General features: G+C 38.8%; 1 protein-coding gene across 1 annotated transcript in view; it reads left to right on the top strand.

The window, feature by feature from the left end:
• Window positions 1–21,919, top strand: part of LOC145331579 (long-chain-fatty-acid--CoA ligase ACSBG2-like) — a 292,684-nt gene that overhangs the window by 97,614 nt on the left and 173,151 nt on the right. The gene's annotated exons all lie outside the window — the stretch shown is intronic.

Raw genomic sequence — 21,919 nt, 5'->3', positions numbered from 1 at the left:
TAAAGATTACAATTATTTCAAATGTTTGGACACGCAACTTAATGAACTAACCAATCAAATTTAATTAAAGTCCCCAAAGTTGTAAGCAAGCGGCATTTGAAAACTTTGGGGACTAGAGTAATAAACTGCCCAATGTCCTTTCCCTCCATGAATCATCCCACCATAGACACTGCTCTTTCTCTCTATCTCTATCTATCTATCCATCTATCTTTCCTTCTCTTTCTCTCTATCTTTATCTTTTTTTCTTCTCTCTTTTTTTATGTGTCTATTTTTTATGAATATCATTATCCTTTTCTTTCTCTCTATCTACTATCTATCCATCTTTTATCTTTATCCTTTTCTCTATTACTCTCGCTCTCTCTATCTATCCATCTATCATTATTTGTCCTTCTCTCCTCCTTTTACCCTCTCTCTCATCTAAAGGGATACGACAATGGCCATTAAATTGATCCCCTCTGATGATACGCAAAATTTACAACTAATGGCTGAAATGTTAGGACACACAACTAAATAAACCAATCAATAAAAATTCAATAAAAGTCTCCAAGGTTGTTAAGTCAGCGAATAAGAAAACAATACAATAAAATTTTGGGGACTAATTTAATAAACAATCCAATGTCCCCTCCCTCACTGGTTTTCACCAGTTAATAGGTTTTTAATAACACAAATTGTTTATTGTAAAATACTGGCAGCCACATAAGGAAAACAGTAATTTTCCATAAAAGATTTGATAAGATTTTTACATCAGGGAGGAAGAGGACATTGGTCTGTTTATTACACTGGTCCCCAAATTTTTATAATATTACTAACGTTTTCTTGTTCGTTGGGTTAACAACTTTGGGGACATTTTTTAATTTTGATTAGTTTGCTCATTGAGTTGAGTGTCCAAACGTTTGAACCACTAATTGTAATCTACAAAAGGGGTAATTTTGTGTATCGCCATTGGGAATAAACATAGTTCGGCAGCCGCAGTCGTAATACGTTTATGCAAAACTTTGAGTATATGTTGAATACCATTAACCAGGTATTTTGAGGGATAAGACATTGGACGATAAATTAATATACATCTCCAATGACGATATACAAAATTATTCCTTCTGTAGATTGAATATAATGGTTGAAAGGTTTGAACACTATAAATTTGAAACTATTCAATAAAAATACCAAATTAGGTTTGAACAAACTAAAAATAAAAAAAAATTGGTAGGACTCCAGGGGCGTAGCAGCTAGTCCGTATAATAAAGTAACTGAATATCCCTCTGTCTGCTTGTCTGTACCAAAGGATTTTGCTAACCCTTTACAGGGTAGCTTCTCATAGTTCCTAGGAAGGTTTATAACTATTTTTTGTAGGGGGGGAGGGTACCAAAATATCCTTAAATCTAAAATAAAGTTATTGGTTTATCGAATTAAACCACCCCTCTCTCAAGTGCTCCTAGAGGCATCTAGGGGCGTAGCCGCTTGTAGAATATTAAACCATAAAAATAGGATTACAGTCATTCTTAGGAATGCTTAATAAGCATTCAAGATAAATTTACTCACTCAAAGGCATTACAAAAATTTTAAGAATTTAATTTTGAGCGGAAAATATTCATGTAAATTTTATTGCATGAATATGCAAGGGGAAAATATCTTCATGTAAGTTTGTAAAACAATTATAGTACATTATATAAATTCAACTGGTGGTTGTGCCCCTAGCATCTAGAGGCTCGGTATCTGAAGATTGAAAAAATAGCCCAAATCCTTGCCATGACTTAAATCTTAAAGTGAAATAGCTTAAAACCTCTTTGGATCAATGTAAAGGTTCCCTAAAACTCAAAGAAGAACTCAAACGATTAAGTATTTGTTGAAATTGTATGTTTCTGACAAAAATTTACTACTTTATATAATAGAATATAAGAGAGTTTTTCTTAAAAATTCAATACTATTTCATTTTAATGTTAAAATCTAAAATATCGTTTACTTTTTTATAACTGTCAAGAACCCTTATTTAACTTATATACTCTTAATGTAGGGTCCAAAAGTACATTCGTTTGTCTGTAAACAGTTTATAGTGCAACTTTTTATTATTTATTATTAGTTTATTTCCTATAAAAACTTATGGACAAATTGTTCTTGTTTTATATACATACTAGCGGCTACGCCCCTAGAGGCCTCAAGTGGCCTTTAAATGTTTTTTTTTTATTTTAAATATCTAATTTGAGAAATAACTTGTCTATGTTTTCAATTGTTAAATTCAAGCGTCTACGCAGCGCGACTACGTAGCGCGACTATGCTAGTGACACTATGCGGCGGAAATATTTAATATTTTTGATTTTATTGTGATTTCTCTTAGAAGGGTGGTGGTACCCTCCCCCAAAATAGGTATAAACCTTTCCGGGACCTATGAGAAGCTACCCTGTTACGGAGAACCCGATCGGTTCAGAGGTTAGCGAGATCCTTCGGTACAGACACACAGATACACACACAGACACACATACAAACATCCTGTTACTTTAGTATAAGGATACTAGTAGTTGCGCCCTTAGCATCTAGAGGCTCTGTATTCAAAGGGGCTAGAAAAAAGCTTAAAACTATTTCAAGACTCAAATCTGAAAATAATTAAATAGACTAAAAAAATCACGGGACCTATGTAAAGCCTACATTAAATAGAGAAAACCCAATCAGTTCAGTATTCATTGAGTTCTAAAAGATTCAGATAAAAATCCTTATATTAAGATATGTATATTTTTGAAAATTTGCCTATAATGTAATAATTGTAATATTACATAATGTTCCTATATCTATAAATAAACTTTTACATAGTTTTAGTTCAAACAAGTATGAAAACATCCATGAAATATAAGCCTAACAATGAGACGGTCGTACATACTGACATTAACATAAAATGTTGTAAATGTCTAAAGATTTTAATCTTGCAAAATCCTAAGTTTTAGAAACTGTACCTTGTTGTCCATGGAATGTTCAAATTTTCTGTTTTGATACATGGGTTTGATGGAGCAATGGCCGATAATTTGATGTACATCCCCAATAATGATACACAAAATCACTCCTTGTGTAGATTGCAATTTGTTGTTGACACGTTTGGACACCTAATGACCCAACAAATCAAAATTCTATATGAGTCCCCAAAGTTGATTAACCAAACTCTAGTATAAAACTTTGGGGAGTGTGTGATAAATGATCCAATGCCCATCTCTCCCTGGTTTAAATTCTAAAAACGATAGGAGGAATTTAACGTAACTTATTGGGCGATCAGAGCTATATCTACAGACTACAAAGGAGGGACGGACACACCTTGAATTTAGAAAAGCTTCGCTTCAAGTTCCATGTTTCAATTGATACAAGGAAAAGATCAGCTTTTTCTCATAAATGGAGAGAACATTGGGCTGTTTATTACACTAGTCCTCAAAGTTTTAAAATTATATTTTCCGATTCATTGGCTTAACAATTTTGGGGACGTTTAGTAAATTTTGATTGGTTGGTTAATTAAGTTGAGTGTCCAAACTTTTTAACCACAAATCTTGATGTACAATAAGGGTAATTTTGTGTATTTTGTATAAGTTGAGTGTCCAAACTTTTTAACCACTAATCTTGATCTACAGTAAGGGTAATTTTGTACATAGATTTATCGGCCATTGTCTTATCCCTTTAGATCCCTGGTATCTCTTTCTTGTTAGTTACTGCAAACTTTTTTTTATTCTTGTTAAAGTTAAAACTTTTAGTTAAGAAAATTTCTCATCAAATCTAATTGAATGCAATACAGATAAATAAACAAGGATGACACTTTCCACATTAACTTACCTCGTAAGGGAGGAATTCTTCAACAACCGTTATCAGAATGTCCGTACGTCCATTTAAAAACATGTTGATTTTTAACTTTTTAAACTACAATTTTTCATGTGATATAATTATTGTATTTATCTTTTTTTTCGAATACTGATACCTAGGACAACAAAGTACAATGTTATAAGCTAAGCATCTCTATAATTAAGTCCTAAATATGTAAGTATGTCATTTCAACAGTATCCTGTATATTAGTTTAGACTCATGTATATTCTGCTAATTCAGTTCTGACACTCTACAAGAGTTATTGTTCATTTGTCTTTCTCTTAGATTTGAGCGTTTTGCTTTAATGGATGTTTTCATCCTTGTTTTTGTAAACATTAATGTTACAAAGAAATGATATTATAATAGTGGTAAAACTTGTACATGTGCATCAAAAAAATCATGGAGGCGGGGAACAACGGGGTATTTATTACACTAGTTCTCAAAGTTTTATAATGATGTTTTCTTATTTGTTATCTCAACAACTTTAGGGACTTTTACCGAATTCATTTGTGCGTTCATTAAGTTAATTGTCCAAACATTTCAACCACTAATTGCAGTCTACAGAAGGGACATTTTCTTTATTATCATTTGGAATGTAAATCAATTTATTGGCCATTGTCTTATTCCTTTAGATCCATGAAAAAAAATACATTTTACACACAAAAATATTTTCTTTTTTCTTGTTCATATATAAAGTCTTTACAAAAGAATGCATTTACCAAAGCAAAGCTATTCTTTGTCAATTCGTGTCAGTCTGCTTTGAAAATGGATGTAGAATATACGTGGATGATACGATAACAGGAAAAAATCGTCGTCAATTTAGGTTGCAATTTCCCCCCGCATTTATTAGTCGGACCATTTATCCAGTAGGTGGAAAGTAGAAGGGATAAAGGAAGGGGATGGAGGATATTTTAGCTCGCTACAGAGTTCACTTTCTTAGAGAACATGAAAATCTGGTTTTAAATCCAAGTAATTATACATCCATTGCTTTGAAGCATATGTAATTGTCATTTTTGATTATATCTACATTATTAAACTAAGAAATTTTTATATTTTTTTAGTCTATGGCTTTAGAACTGATTGATATCTGCTGGATTAGAACTGTAAAATCATGTATAGCTTCGTATTACATAAAACTTTCCGCAAAAATAAAAAAATTGTGGACTTTAGTGAATTTTTATTAGTTGTTTTATTAGTTTAACATTCCAACCCCTAATTTAAATATACAGAAGGGGTAATTTTGTGGATCATCATTGTGGATGTACATCAATTTATCAGCCATAGTCTTATCCTTTCAGAATCCTGGATTATGCTGTAGTTAATTGATACAAATATAATGTCTGCCGTCGTTGTCAATGAAAATTGTTGTTCTTGTTAAATTGCAATGCAATTACAATGTTGGTAAATTGAAAAGACAATCTAATTTTCCTTTTTCTACTACATTGTTTAATGTTTTAATATCCTTAAGAGTTTAATTCTTTGATATTTTAAAAGTGCTTTTATGCTGTTTAATCTTATAGAAATTATTAATGATTTAATAATTTTTTAAGAATACTCGCTGCTACGCAGAAAGAGTACAATTGACTTTTTGTTACACTAGTACCCAATGTTTTACAATAATGTTTTCTTATTCAATGGCTTAACAACTTTGGGGACTAGTAAATTTTGATTGGTTTTTCTATGAGTGTAGTGTTCAAACGTTTTATCCACTAAATATATTATACAGCAGGAATTATTGTGTGTGTCATCATTGGGGATGTACATCAACTTATTGACCATTATCTCATCCCTTTAGATCCCGGCTACTACTCCTCCTACAATTTTTTTTATAAAAAACTGTCCGCAATCTAAAAAATGATATATTGTAAAGGAGGAGCATAAAATTCAAGTTGTTAGCAAAAACTTTTGGTACAAACGCACAGACCGACATCCTATCTAGACAGACAAATAAGTATTTTTATTCATATAAAGTATTAAGGCTTTTTTTCTGTAGCATACGATTTCAAGCTACTGAACCGATAAAGTTCTCCATTTTTTATGAGTCCCTGGAGGGTTTAGGCTATTTGATTTTAATTGATTGATTGATAAGCCTCCAGCAGGAATTGTCATCACAGTTTATTTCTGTTCAGTTCAAGTCTACTCCTCATTGGAGAAATACCATCACAGTGAATTTGATTTTAATATTTAAGTTTGGTCTAAGGCTATTATCCTAATTGCTTTACGTCTTCGAATACATAATTTATCATATGCATTTATTTTAAAGATGAGGGTGGGTGCTGGAGTAAAACCCCCCAAAAAAATTTTGTTGAGGAGAGAGGGTAGGGGAGATAATAGAATTTATTTCTCGACCCTGTAAAACAAATTTACATTCTAAACTTTTAAGGAGGATTATAATCGTTAAATCATCCAAAAATTGTGATTCATGTCATGATTAAAAATCAGTTGATAATTTTTACATTCCAAAAAGGAGGTTTTACAACCCCCCGCAAACAAAATAAAGATTTGCTTTTAATAATAATGATGCATATGATAACAGCTGAATACAAGGTCAATAAACCCATTCAATTTTCATGCTCAAGTTATTTTGAATTGGGCATGACTTTTCACTTATATTTCTTTGGTACATTTTTTTCTTTCTAATATTTTTAAAAGCGAAGCTTTTCTGTAATTATGGTCAGTCCATAACGGATTGCTCTTTTCGTTAATTTAAATATTTTAGAATTGTCCTATGGATTTTAAAATTTTCTAGGTGATTCCAAAATAGTTAGGTACGATTTAACGAGCATAGGACCTCTATAATTGTTATCAGAAAGTCTGTACGTTCATTTTTTAAAACATGTTGATTTTTAATTTATTTGGCAACAGCTTTTTGTATGTTTTAATTATGCTATCAATCTGATTTTTTTAATAATGATTCCTAGGACAACAAGTTACAATATTATAAGCAAAGCATTTCTATAATAAAGTTCTAAAACTGAAAGTAAGTTATTATACAATATCACGCATTAACGCAATTTTGCAATAAATTTATGTACAATTTTATTTAGACTTCCATATCAATATTCTACTTATTAGGTTCTGACACAGTACACAGTGTTCATGTTTAATGCTTCGCTTTTATGGATGTGGTCACCCTTGTTATCCATAATTAGAGAATGAACATGAATTAAAGATATTTTAAATAAAAATTTACTTTTAAACAAAAAAAAAATTTAGAGAAGGAACGTCATAACTTAATGCTAATCTTAAGAAAATCAAATGAATGACCAAAAATAAAAAGAATAAGTGGTATAACAAGCATGACAACATCCGTAAGTAGCATAATTATGGAATGGACACATAGACTATTTGAGTTAAAAACAATAAAAAAAGAGAGAGAGTATGCAAAAGCTCAACGAAAATCCAAAACCTTTCAAAATAATGTTTCCATCTTCTGAAGCATGACCGACAGACAGACAGGCTGACAAAATAATGTATTGATTAGATGCGCATATGCCACTAAAAATTTCAGAAATTTCCTCAATAGCGTTAAGGACTGACAGACGGACGGGCGAATATACAAAGTGAATATTAGAGTAAACTAAAATGGTTGCGAAAAGTGTAACTAATCCAGCAAAAAAAGATGGAGAGAGAAAGTAAGAAAAAGGATAAGCTGACAAAGTTTCGTGTGACTACAGTTGAGCACATTTTCTATGGGAGGGAGCAATTTTTGTTAATAATTTTCATGTTTTTGTTAATAATGTGTTTTGTAGTATAAAGTCAAAAATCGATTAATATCCGCTGGATTAGAACCGGTTCTCAGCCATACCAAAAAATCATGTATTGCATAGTATTACAGACAATTTCTATATATGGCTATTATAATAAAATCTTAAGATTAATACCAGTTTTGTTAGGCCGGTCCTCAGGTCTCTCGGGGCTAACAAAACTAGTTTTAACCATAAAATCCGCGGAAAGCTGTCTATAATTTGATACGATAAACAACTATTTCATTTTTTAAATCAAATGTTTTTTAGAATATTTATCATAAAAAGTAGTAAGTGTTTTGAGGGGGCAAGAGAAGTCAATAAAATTAAATAACAGCTCAAAACGTAAAGCATTAAATAAAACAAATTCAGTTTTTTGCAGTTTTAATCAAATTTATTTCAGTTCTAAAATTTACAATTTTTAATAAGTAAAAAGAAGTTGTCCCTTTTTGGTTGTTATCCGGAACACCTTATAAATCTCGGGATCTAAAGGGATAAAGAAATGGCCGATAAAGTGTGCATCCTCAATACATCCCCTGTAGATTATAATTAGTGGTTGAAACTTTCAACACTCAACTTAATAAACTCACCAACCAAAATTCAATACAAAGTTGTTAATCTAACGAATAAGAAAACGTTATAATAGAACCTTGGGGACTAATGTAATAAATAACCCAATGTCCCCTCCCTCCCTGCCCTAAATCTGTGGAGCTAAACGCGGAAACAATCGGGTTCACTCTATACTACAATTAAAACTTTTCTCAGCAGGCGACACACATTCACTAAACATCTTATAAATTAAATCCTAATATTTCCAGTATGGTGTCCAAACCGATTAATATCCTAAGTATAGCATCGTATAATAGACAATTTTTGTTAATAATTAAATATATGGCAGTTTTTTTAGCCTGGGCCTCCCCCCCCCCCCCTTAAAACATTGCAATGTGGTAATGCTAGTATAAAAAATCAGTAAAAAGAAATAAACTACTTTCGAACTGTATCTCATTACTGAATGCATTGAATTAAATAATTATAAGCACAATCAAAGGGTCAGTTGGTTTTAGTTTAATCGGCCATTTAATTGCAAAATACTTCATTAGTACTAAAGAATAGAGGAGTGCGAGCATGAAATAAATTTGCTAGCAGACTATAAAAAGGTCCCGACTACTAGGGCCAGGTAGTTATCTGGGTTATAAATCTATACTTATACTTGTATTACTTTGGTGAATATTGTACACTGATCTTCAGGAGAAAAAAGTTTTAAATCCCCAAGTTTTATCTGTTCCCTTCACAACCAGATGCCTGGGTAGGGATGAGACAAAGTCTCCAGGAATCTTAAGGGATAAGACAATGGCAGATAAATTGATATGTATCCCCAATGATGATACATAAAATTACCCCTTCTGTAGATTATTGGTTGAAACATTTGAACACTCGACTTAATGAATTATCCAATCAAAATTCAATAAAAATCCCTAAAGTTGTTGACAAAGTCTCCAGGGAGGAAGGGGACATTGGACTGTTTAATACTTTTATTACACTAGTCCCCAAAAATTTATAATAATGTTTTTTTTATTTGTTGGATTAACAACTTTGGGGAATTTTATTAAATTTCGATTGGTTGGTTTTCAAGATAAGCTTCCAAACGTCTGAACCACTAATTGTGATCTACAAAAGGGGTAATTTTGAGTTTCATCTTTGGGGATGTACATCAATTTATCAGCCATTGTCTTATCCCTTTAGATTCCTGCAAAGTCTTACCTCCACTCAAAAATTAAGCTCTAAAGTACAAACTGCTTGATTACATAATTTATGAATGATTTAAAAGTACAGCCTTTTTATTAATAAAATGACAATAATATTTATTTTTCACTTCATGTTATAGACAGCTTTTGTGTTATATATCAAAAGTAAAAATTATAAAGTTAAAACCAGTTTTGTTAGCCCCGAGAGACCAAAGATGCGGGTTAACAAAAATGGTATTTATTTTATGATATCTTTTTAATTTACGAGGAAAAACGATGGTATACATGATATTTCAGAATTATGAATTTATAAATATAAATAATAATGATTAATTGAAAAATTTCAGGAACTTTCATGATCCAAGGGAGGGAGGAGACGTTGGGCTGTTTATTACACTGGTCCCTAAAGTCTTATAATAACATTTTCTTATTCGTTGGCTTAACAACCTTAGAGGACTCTAGTTAAGTTTCCAAACGTTTCAACCACTAATCGTAATCTACAGAAAGGGTAAATTTTTGTAGCATCATTGGGGATGTGCATTAATTAATCGGCCATTGTCTTATCCCTTTAGATCCCTGCATAATCCTTTTGATAGAAAATAATTGAATATGAAACAATTTTGCAAGCAAACGTATTGCACAAATCAACTGTCTGGTAAAAAATTTTATTAGTTTCTATTGAAAGTATTGTCTAGAGGATATAAAAGTACATATTGTTTTTTTTTCCTATTTAGTTATTCATGCAAAAAATTAGACATTTAATGTGTTTAATAAATGTAAGTTTTGAGTGTTTAAACGTTTCAACCACTAATTGTAATTTTAAGAAAGAAAAATTATGTGCATCATCATTGGGAATGTATGTATATCAATTTATTAGCCATTGTCTTATCCCTTTTTTTTTGTTTAGCCATAGTTTCTTAGAGTTTGGATCTAAGACTCCTGGAGTATTTTGAGACACTTTTGTATAGCCACCAGGGCCAGTTTAAGCTCCACATTCAAGTATAACTTGACCTGCCGTCTCATGAGAGCTCCTCATTATTACCTCACCCTCGCCGATTTTGAGTATGGCAGGTGTCCCAGATTAAGTCACCGTAATGAATGACACTCTCCTCAGAGGAGCCTGGGATTAAGAGATGTGTTGGTATTATACACTTGATTATTAGGCATCCAAACTACCTAACAATCTCCCTTCCAACGCAACTGGGGGAGGTTGCGTGAATCCACATTATAGAATTTGAGACAACATGTTGTGATTGCAACACGAGTGGATTTGAACTCAAATTTTCATCACCGTGACTCAGTGAGTTACCACAGAGCTACGGTGCCCCCTTGTCTTATCCCTTTAGATCCATGGTTAAAATATAGTAAATGACTGTCTGGTAAGCCGAGCGTTCTCGGCCCACGGGGTAACGAGTTCGGATTCAACGAGCCCTAGCCTTTAAGTATTCTACCAAACAAACAAGCAGGATTCAATCATACAGAAATTATATATTTAGACTGAATAATATTTACAAGTTATGTTTACTATATATATACAACAAAATATGACAATGGTTAGGTTTGAAGGGGGTGTGGGGCGCTAGGGCTTAGCGCCCGACGGTAGACAGGCTGTGGGGGCAGCGGTGGTAAAAGGGGAGGCAACGCCTCCCGATTATATAAGCGCGTGAGGGACTCGTGATAGTTGCATGTTTGAGTCCCCTCCCCACATTTAGGCAGGCTAGTTTGACCGCTGGGTGCGGGGTCAACAGCGGTCATGAGATGGATGGTGATATAATAGGATTAGTGCGGGGGGTTTGTTATCATAAGTCACAGCGAAGCAACTCTGTAAACGGCCTGTCCGTCTGGGTGTCGTATTACCACAACCTCCCCTTCAAGGGTTGCGTGGCTCCTGAGCCACCAGGCCTTGAACCTGGGGATACGACAGCCTATGCCTGCGCCGGACAGGCAGTTCTTGGGGCACAGCTCGATGGAGGACAGCTCGGGCTACACAGGCTCCCTGGGACACTCGTTGCTCGGTCTGACTGTGGTTGGTGATCAGCATTGTCAGCTCCTGGTTGGCTTCTAGGCGTGGGTTGGCGACGGCCAAGCCTCGCCGCTGGAAATTTTGCCTCGTCTGCAGGATCAGTTCTGTCGCGGCTGGTAGCTGGACACGGAGGCCTAGGCAGACTCTGGTGGTTCCTAGGGGTGGAATGGTGATGGCAAAGGGTGCATAGAACTCCATGGGGGCGCCTGCTTGATTCAGGTTGCTTGGTCTCCTAGCTCCTACCCGGATGGGGATGGCTGTCATCAGCAGGGGGCACATGGCTTCTTCTTCTTCTTCTGGGGCGGCTTCTTCCATCGCAGTGGCTGGCTCTTCTCCTACAGGCTCGCTGCTGGCTGGCAGGTTCTCCATGTCCGCGTCAGGGTTCCAGATGGCATCTCTGAGTGGCTCTGGAGCGGGCGGCGGCGGCGGTGGTTCGTTGGGCTGCTCCTGCAGGTTCTCCTCCACTGGGTCACGATCTTGGCCGCTAGGCTGTGGGGCGGCTGCGGCTGGCTGGAACTGAAGCATATTCGGTCTCTGGCAGCCGTAGCACCATGTCCACCGGAAGTTTGGCCTCTCTCCCAAAGAAGGCCAGGAACGGGGTCACGCCAGTGGATCTGCAGGCCTTGGTGTTGTAGGCAAAGGCGATGGCAGGCAGGTGTGGCTCCCAGTTGTTATCGTCTCTGTCTAGGAACAGGCGCATGCCTGTGTTGAGCGTCCTATGAAACCTCTCCACTCGGTTGGACTGCGGGTTGTAGGGTGGTGGATGTGTCAGGCCAATCTCAAGCCTAGAGGCCAGTTCCTGGAATACCTGGCCGGTAAATTCCATTCCATTGTCGGAATGGATCTTCAGGGGGCATCCGAACGTGGCCAGGTGGCGGTGCAACAGGGCTTCAGCCACCGCGAGGGTGCGCTTGTTGGGGATGGCGTAGAGGCTGACAAACCGGCTGAATCCATCTTGGCAGGTGAGGATGTAGCGGTTCCCAGCTGGGGTCTCTGGCAGTGGCCCCACCAGGTCGATGAATAGGACTTGCTGTGGATACCCCTGGCGGGAGGGCACGTGGATCCCCTGCTTCAGCCTCTCCTTGGTAACTTTCTGGACACACTCAGGGCAGGTTTGTACCATCAGGCGGACGTCACGGGCCAGGTTGGGCCACCAGAAGTGCATGGCAACGCGGGCGATAGTTGCGTCCATCCCAAAGTGCCCAGCCATGGGGGTCCCATGGGCTAGAAAGAACGCGTCCTGCTGGAGGGCCGAAGGCAGCAGGTATCTGGTCCTCTCTCCTGTCAGAGTCTGGTCAGTGGTGGTGAGGCAGCCGTGCTCGTCAAGCCCCAGGGCTGGGAAGCGGCTGGCGTACTGCTGCTCGTCTCGTTCCTTGCCACGCAGCTCAGCCTTGGTTGGGGCTTTGCCATCAGCCACCCATTGGCGGACACGGAGCAGGAGGGGGTCCTGTGTCTGGGCCTCCAATACTCTAGCTGAATCCAGTCGGGCGGCAGGAGGCCGGCTAGCTGCGGTCTCCCCTAGCTGGCAAAGGTTGTGGATATACTCAGCCTGCTCTGCTAATTCTTCGGCGCTAGCCGTGGGCATGTTGTCATCTTCCCGGCGGCTGAGGGCGTCGGCGTTGGTATTCTGGGTGCCAGGCCTGTGGCAGACGGTAAAGTCTAAGGCCGCTAGCTCCTCCTGCCAGCGGGCCACCATCCCTGTGGATGTGTTCAGTGATTTCATCTGTAGCAAGGCAGAGGAATCAGTGTTGATCTGGAAGCTGCGGTAGGACAAGATGCCGTGGAATTTTCGGATCCCATACATGATGGCGGCCATCTCTCCCTTCCAGGACGGGTAGCGCGTCTCAGGGTCGGTTGTCTTGCGCCCCACGGCGGCAATCAGCCTCTCCTTGCCCTCCTGGCATTGACTCAGTATGGCAGAGATGGCGCGGCTGCTGAAATCTGTGGTGAGCTGGAACACCGCTGGCAAATCAAACCTGGGCGGCGCTCGGATGGGGGCCTTGCGGAACTTGTCCTTGAGTTGCAGCAGCTGGGCTTCCATCTCAGGCGTCCAGGTTAGGGCCTTGGCCGTCTTCTGCCGATTCATCTCGTAGGTGAGGTCTGCATACTCTGGGATGAACAGGCGGTAGTATCCAAAGAACCCCAGCAACGCCAGCAAATCCTTGGGGGTGCTAGGGGCTGGCCAGTCCAAGATACGGTCAATATAGTCCTCTTGCATGGCTATCCCCTCACGGCTGAGGGTGTGGCCCAGGTAATCCACCTTGGATCGGAACAACTTGGTCTTGGCTGGCTTGAGGCGGATCCCTCCCCTACGGTGGGCTTCCAAGACCTCTCGGAGCCTGGCCAGGTGGGCCCAGGTATCCTGGTGGAAGGTCAGGACGTCGTCAAGGTATGACTGGAGGTTGGCTGTGCCTAGTGGGTTGAGGACCCCTGCAATAAACCTGGAATAGACAGACGGTGCCGTAGCCAGGCCAAAGGGCATCCTTTTCCATTGATACAAGCCCCTGGGGGTGGTGAAGGCGGTGCAGGGCCGGCTGTCCTCGGACACACGGATGGTGTAGTATGCGGCCACCGCGTCTAGAGCACTGTAGACACGGTGCCCGCCAGCTCGTTCCACCAACTGCTGGATCCTAGGCAGGGGGTAGCTGTCCAGCTCCAGACACTTGTTGAGGGCTCTGTAGTCAACGGCCCAGCGGGTGCTCCCGTCCTTCTTCTTGATGGGCACCAGGGGGCTGCTCCAGGCGGAGTCTGACGGCTCTATAACTCCCTCCTGTAGCCAGGTGTCCAGTTGTTTCTCCAGTTCAGCCTCTTGCCGCGGGTTCAGATCCCTAAATCTCTGGCGGATCGGCTGGGTCCCTGGCTTGAGGCGCAGCTGCAACTCAACCACATCTGTGCAGCCGGGGGTAGAATTGGAGAAGACGTCCCTGTACTCTGACAACATAGTCCAGACCTCCTTCTTGAGCAAGGGGTCCTTGCGTAGGAACTCATTGTCTTCCATCTCCAGGGCCTCCCACAACTCCTGCATGTCTATAGGCTCAGCAGGTTCTTGGAACGAGTGGAGACGCGGGGGAGGCGTATCAGAGACCTCTAAAATGTCAGGTTTGACCAGCTCCCCTGCCACTGGGAGGCCAGCATCCAGCAAGAGGGGCACCTCCCCCTCATTGACCACCAGTACTCTAAACACAGTGGCAGAGCCAGGCCTGTGGGCATACAGGCCCTCTGGAATAACAAGATCCTCCCCAAACCTCTGTTCTGGGGCAGCTAGTTGAATGGCATCCTTGGTGCGATGGCCTACTAGCTCAACAGGGACCGCCATAACCCCGCGGCCAGGCAGGACCACCCGCTTGGCTGTGCGGAGCTGGGGTGGCTGGCCATCAGTTGGAGTGACAGCGCTTAGCCTATACGTGGCTGGTGCGGGGTCAGCTTTGGCTCCGGGACCCACCGGCCGCGACTTGACGGGCTCGGCTTCTGGAGGGGCTGACGTGTCGGAGCCAGGTGTGGCTCCGGGGGCGTCCGGCCACGATTTGACGGGCTCGGCGCTGGGAGAGGCCAAAGTGCTGGGTCCAGCTTTGGCTCCGTGGGCGTCCGGCCGCGACTTGACGGGCACGGCGCCGGGAGAGGCTGGGGCCTGAGAGTTGAGTGTGGCTCCGGGTACATCAGACCGCGACTTGACGGGTCTGGACTCGGGCTTGGCTGGTGGACTGGCTGGAGGTCCCAGGTAGAGGGGGCCAGGTGGACACGGCTGGCCGTTGATAAAGGTGTCGGCAGAGAAGATTGGTTCTGGAGGGCTGGCAATCTCAGGAAACGTTGTTGGCAGGCTCTCCCTTGGCACCTTGGGCACTGGGGGCAACCCCATGGCTAGCAGGTTAGCTCCCTTGTGTGCGTTGAGCTCAGCGTCCACCCAGTGTGTGCCTTTCTCAACCACACGCGGCTGCTCAGCCAGGGGGCCTGGCAGAGGCCCCTCATAGCTTAGCTCTCTCTCGGCTGTCTCCCGGTCAATGGGGACGCCACGGAGTGGGATAAACTCCCCACGCACCCACAAGCAAGGTGGTTGCATGTCGAAACAGAGCCTAGTTCCGAACTCCTTGAGAAAATACCCTCCTAGGTTCAGAGGGTGTGAGAGATTCCGGACCACAGTCACGTGGTATAGATGGAGTATAAGAGTGTGTGAGACTGCCATATATAACTCTTTTAATTTTCCGATTACCTGGAGGGGCTGGCCTTCCTCATTAGCAGTCAGGATCTGGGTGTTGTCCGGAATCAACATGCGTTGCACTCCCATTGCGTGCATGAGGTGCTCAGAAATTACAGCAGACCCTGGTACACGGTTGCCAGAATCAATCATGGCATCAACCTGTACATGCTGGGCAGGGTCAGGAGTAGGAAACCTCACCCTGACATGGCAGGGGAAGTGGAGGTCCTGCCCTTGAGACAAGGGGGCCTCTCGTTCGGCTGGGGTTGGCAGAAACTTTGGTGGTGGCCGCACCGCAGCTATGGTGGTATCGCTTACCATGGTGGCTTAGACTGTAGCTTCGAATCACTAGAGCTTATTAATTATCACTTGGTCAACAATTTTATATTTATTTTTATCACTTGGTTGACATTTATACACACTTATGTGTTGTTATCACTAGGAGCTCTAGGTGTGATTCTGGAAGCACTGGCAGCAGGGAATGTCCGTCCTGCAAGGTTCAGAGGGGTGACGGCGGTAGGGAATGACCCGTCCTACAGCGCCGCTGGTTCGAATCCCGAAAATGGCGGCAGGGAATGGCCCGTCCTGCAGCGCCTCGGGTTCGAATCCTGGGAGGCAGCGGCAGGGAATGTCCCGTCCTGCCGTGCCTGTGGCTCAAAATCTGCTATCCGTCGCAGTGGTAGGGCTTACTTGTGTGCTGAAGCTTCGCAGCCACACATTGCCTTCTTAGGGAGACCAGCACCCAGCTGTCTGTCTCGTAGGTTTGGCCTGGGTGTCCTGGGGCTTGTCCCAGCTACACTTGCCAGTTTAGACTCAGTTCTGTAGCCGTCTGAGCTAAATTATCCGATTGCCGTGGCTGCGCACCTAGCGCTACTCCTACACGACACGGAAAAAGCGTCTTAACTGGCGCTTTTAGCAGGCTAAATCTGCTTGCCGTAGGCCAGAGGCCCACATATTGCGTTCAAAATGATGGAAATTCGACCTAAAAAGGCCGTCTCACGGGTCAGTTGGCGGCTGATTGTCCCCTTACTTGCCAAAGGGTCCAATCAGAGGTAGAATAGGCTAGTTTCTGTAAGGCTCGATTGAAACACGCTGACACCAAGTTCTGGTAAGCCGAGCGTTCTCGGCCCACGGGGTAACGAGTTCGGATTCAACGAGCCCTAGCCTTTAAGTATTCTACCAAACAAACAAGCAGGATTCAATCATACAGAAATTATATATTTAGACTGAATAATATTTACAAGTTATGTTTACTATATATATACAACAAAATATGACAATGGTTAGGTTTGAAGGGGGTGTGGGGCGCTAGGGCTTAGCGCCCGACGGTAGACAGGCTGTGGGGGCAGCGGTGGTAAAAGGGGAGGCAACGCCTCCCGATTATATAAGCGCGTGAGGGACTCGTGATAGTTGCATGTTTGAGTCCCCTCCCCACATTTAGGCAGGCTAGTTTGACCGCTGGGTGCGGGGTCAACAGCGGTCATGAGATGGATGGTGATATAATAGGATTAGTGCGGGGGGTTTGTTATCATAAGTCACAGCGAAGCAACTCTGTAAACGGCCTGTCCGTCTGGGTGTCGTATTACCACAACTGTTTTAGTTAAATTATTCCACACTTTTGGAAGTTTAGACCATCCAAAAAAAATTGTCCTTCAAACCTAAAAAGCTAAAAATGATAGCTGTTTTATGTTTTTGATTAAAACTAATATGTCTTAAATAAATTATTAATAATCACCCCAAAAATAAAACAATTTTTTACTGTTTAGCCCTCTAGCTTTATTAGGAACTGAAAATAAGTAAATTGGGTTTGAAAAGGTGAAATATTTATAAACAATTTAGTAATATTTAGTAAGTTATTTAATCTAAAAATCATATAAGAAAATATTGTAGTACAAAATATGTTTCCCAAGATTTATGTAAAATCAAATTTTACCACAAAAATTTAATAATCTGAACCTTGTCTCTCTGAAGTTTTGAAAAGAAAATGTTATTGAAATTGAGATGGGTAGTAAATCTGTATACTAAATCTATTCATATTGCTAAAATATATCCTCAATGTAAATTGTGTTTGTATTCAGAGAGAGAGGGGACAATTGGCTGTTTATTACACTAGTCCCCAGAGTTTTATACCAACGTTTTCTTATTTGTCGGTTTAACTACTTTAGGGACTTTGTTAGATTTTGATTGGTTGGTTTAATCAGTTGAATGTCCAAAGGTTTCATCCACTAATTGTAATCTACAGAAAGGGTAGTTTTGTGTATCATCATTGAGGATGTACAACACTTTATCTGCCATTGTCTTATCCCTTTAGATCCATGTCAACAAACACTTTTGAGTGTGCAAACTTTTTAACCACTAATTTAATTTAATAGTCCCTAAAGTTTTATGATAAAGTTTTCTTATTTTCAATTTTTGGGATATTTGATTGGTGGGTGCATTAGGTTAAGTGTTCAAATGTTTCAACTAATAATTATAATTCAGAAGGTACAATTTTGTTTCTCATCATTGGGAATGTACATCATTTTTTGGCCATTGTCTTATCCCTTTAGATACCTGATTCTAAGTATTTGGGGAGATTTAAATTTAATTTGAATAACCCAGAACCCAGATGAAACAAGAAATTCATACAGAAGCATACCAGGGATCTAAAGGGATAAGACAAGGGCTGATAAATTTATGTACATCCCAAATGATGATACACAAAATTACCCCTTACTTGTAGATTAAATTTAGGAGTTGAAACCTTTGAACAATAAACTTGATGAACCAAATAAAACAAAATTCACTTAAGCCCCCAAAGTTGTTAAGCCATCAAATAAGAAAACGTTATCATAAAACTTTGGGGACCAGTATACAAAACAGCCAATTGTCCCCTCTCTCTCTCTCTCTGGAAGCATACCAAGATATGAGTTTGTCTAATTAAGTTAAACTATTCTATATCTGCAAACTTGACATAACTTCATATTTGTGTATCACATTATATTGTCAACTTGTCAAAATTTCATGCAAGGCATCTTGTTAAGTTATTATAATACTAGCTACTGCGCCCCTAGAGGCCTCAAGGGGCACTCAGTGTTTGGTGGGGGGGGGGGGGTGATTTTTATTTTAATAAAATCATTATTATTATCATATTACAGACAATATTCCATGAATATTAAAATAATAATCATAAAATTAACACCTTCCTTATAATCTTACAATTTTTTATTTTACTATCTACAGAAAGCTATCTGTAGTACGATATTCTGTGCTAAAAAATTTGATACATTTTACTGAAAGCGGAAGGACAAGCCAAAAATCAAAACGTTTTCAACATGATTTTTAAAAGGTAAAAAACTATTATACTAACTTTTTTTCTTCTTTTAACGCTTTGTGTACTTAAAGAATAAGACCACTTTGTGTCTACATAAATTTGATGGATCTACTAAGAAAATGCTAACAGAAACTAAAAACAGAATTTAAAAGAATATAGGTAATATGTATTCAGAGAGAGTTTATAATACTAGTCTCCAAAGTTTTCTTTCTTATTTGTTAGCGTGACAACTTAGAGGAATTTTACTGAATGGTTTGGATTATTTATTTGTGTGTTAACACTTTTTAGTCACTAATTTTAATCTACAGAAGGGGTAATTTTGTGTGTCATAATTAGGGATGTACATCAATTTATCAGGCATTTTCTTATCCCTTTAGATCCCTGATAATATTAAATAAGACCGAATACATTAACTTAACATAACAAAACATGCAAAAATGAAATTTAAGCAACAATTATGTATAGTTGTTAAAAGCAAAGCTTTTCTATAATTACGGCTGGCTCTTACGTCCATATGTAACAGTTAGCTCTTTCTTTAATTAAAACATGTTAGAATTGTCATATTGATATGAAACTTTGCATGATGATTCCTATAAAAGTTAGGTACGTATGATTTAGAAATCCCTCAAGAAAAAAGCCCACTTCCATTTTTTTTTAATTTTTCTAATTAAAACTAAAATTGAGGGGAAGACTCCCCTCACCCCCCTCAAGTAGTTCTAGAAACCTCTAGGCACGTAGTCACTAGTATAGAAAAAAAATTAATAATAACATTTCCCAAAACTAAAATTGTGATATTTTACAAGCACTATTTTTCATATAAATTTACATTGTTTTCTTAGTTTTCTTCAATTCATATTGAATTCCTTGGTAGGAAAAGGATTTTTATAGAATTTGTCCAGGGAGGGAAGAGACATTGACAATTTATTACACTAGTCCTCAAAGTTTCATAATATTTTTTTCATATTCGTTGGTGGCTTTTACTGAATTTATGATTGTTTGGTTCATTAAGAAAAATGTTTTAATGTTTCAACCACTAATTGTAATCTACAGAAGGGGTAATTTGTGCATCATGATTGGGTATTTACATTTATCAGCCATTCACCTTTAGATCCCTGGATTTTGTCCCTTCGCAGAATTTCATTCAATCCTTTTAAGGAAGTGAAAAGTTTAAGATTAAGTATTATTCTTTCTAAGTGAATATCAACTCTCACTGTTTGTTTGAAAAGGGGGTGCTGTATGACCCAGACTTTTAACCAGGGATTGGATGCTGCAGAAATTGTAAAAGCAATTTAATAAATATTACCTATTTTCAAATTATCAAACCTAAACTTCCGCAAAAGTTTCCAAACATCAAAATACAATAAAAAAAAGTAGGTCTAGATCGATGATCCTGATCAGTTAGATTTTAAAAATCAAACCTTTAGTTTATGATATAATTTATCCAAGAAAAGCATAATCCTAAGAAATTAAAGTTATTTTGTGTTTAGTTTATTTTATGTAGGTATGTTTTTTTTAATTTTGAGCATATGACCTTGCTTTCATAATCTAGCAATATTTAAAATCAGGTTTATGTGCAGAAGTAAAGTTTCACAGATATATCACTATGATACATACATTAAATTTATATAAATAGTAAATACCTTAAAACCCTTCCAACTTAAAAAACGGATTTCATGCAGACAAAGATTTGTCGACTTCTTCAGGAGTAAGGTGATGCTTTGGGTACAAGTCCAATACACGCCACATACTCTACATGTGCATTAAGATATATAAGTTTTCCGGAATTTTAAAGTTAGGGGGAGATTTGAAATCTGCATCAAATTTTGAGGATGTTTTATAAAATTCGTTTTTCTATAATTCTTTATCTAAAAGCGGAAATGCATTTTAAGTTAATTAATTTTGGCATCTGTGATTGGTGGATTTAAAAAATCTGCGCTCTGATTTGATGGCGTACATCATTCAACCAATTAGAGCGCAGGTAGTTTAAAATCCACCTATCCTATTGGTCAAAATTAATTAACCTAAAATGCATTTCCGCTTTTAGATAAAGAATTATACAAAAAACGAATTTTATAAAAAATCCTTAAAATTTAATGCATATTTCAAATCTCCCCCTAACATTAAAATTCCGGAAAACTTATATATCTTAATGTGCATGAATTACAGTGCAGTGCACTCAATTTTATGGGGTATTAATTAATGTAACAAACAAAAGACAACCAACTCTATTATTGTACAACCTTTGTCTGGAAGTCCTAACACTAAATTGTAATAAGTTGCACCTGTTTTTGACCAAGGCATTCCCATACTCTAACTATCAATATCATGCATCTGATATAGCAGCAGGAGGAATCATTATTAACATCTTTAGTTTAAACACAGTGTTGAGCTGAGACTCAATCCAATCACTTCCCCAACAAAGAGCAGATGCACTACCTGATAAACCATGGTCACAGGTTTGCATACAAGGATTTAATTTCCTATGTTTCAATCATAAGTACAAAAGTTTTGAAAGAAATGTTTATTATCAATTCTACTTAATTGTACCTAGAGTTTGAATGGCTCCTGTGGCCGCCATCAGGATAATGAGAAATAGTGTTTAGAAAACTTTGGGACCTGTATATTGTATAATATGATAAGACAGGCAAAAAGGTGTATGGAAGTTGATTCTGTTAGAGTGACTTTCCTTTTCTGAAGGAAAATTAGTGAAACACTATCTGCTGGATTAAAACAGGTTCACAGCCATACTGAAAAATCAAATATAAAATCTTATGACAGACAATATTTTCAGAATATTAAAAATCTTAAAATGAATACCAGTATTGTTAGCTTGGGCCTTTCATTTAAATATCCATGGAAATCTGTCTATAATATGATGCAATAAATATCTTTTAAGATATTTAAAAAAATTACTTGGCGTTAACAGCATTCAAATTAGTAGGTTAGAGGCCTGATAATAAAAAGAATTATAAACAAACCCAAACAAATTCCAATAACCAAGAAACTATAATACAAGGATGATTTTGCGAAAAAGCACTTTTTAGACCATCTTATTCTATGAACATCAGTTTG

Source organism: Acartia tonsa, chromosome 11, assembly GCF_053477335.1.
Source record: "Acartia tonsa isolate MP-2025a chromosome 11, ASM5347733v1, whole genome shotgun sequence".
Classification (NCBI taxonomy): Eukaryota; Metazoa; Arthropoda; class Copepoda; order Calanoida; family Acartiidae; genus Acartia; species Acartia tonsa.
Note: the sequence above shows the minus strand (reverse complement) of the source record. Positions and strands in the feature narration are given on the sequence as shown.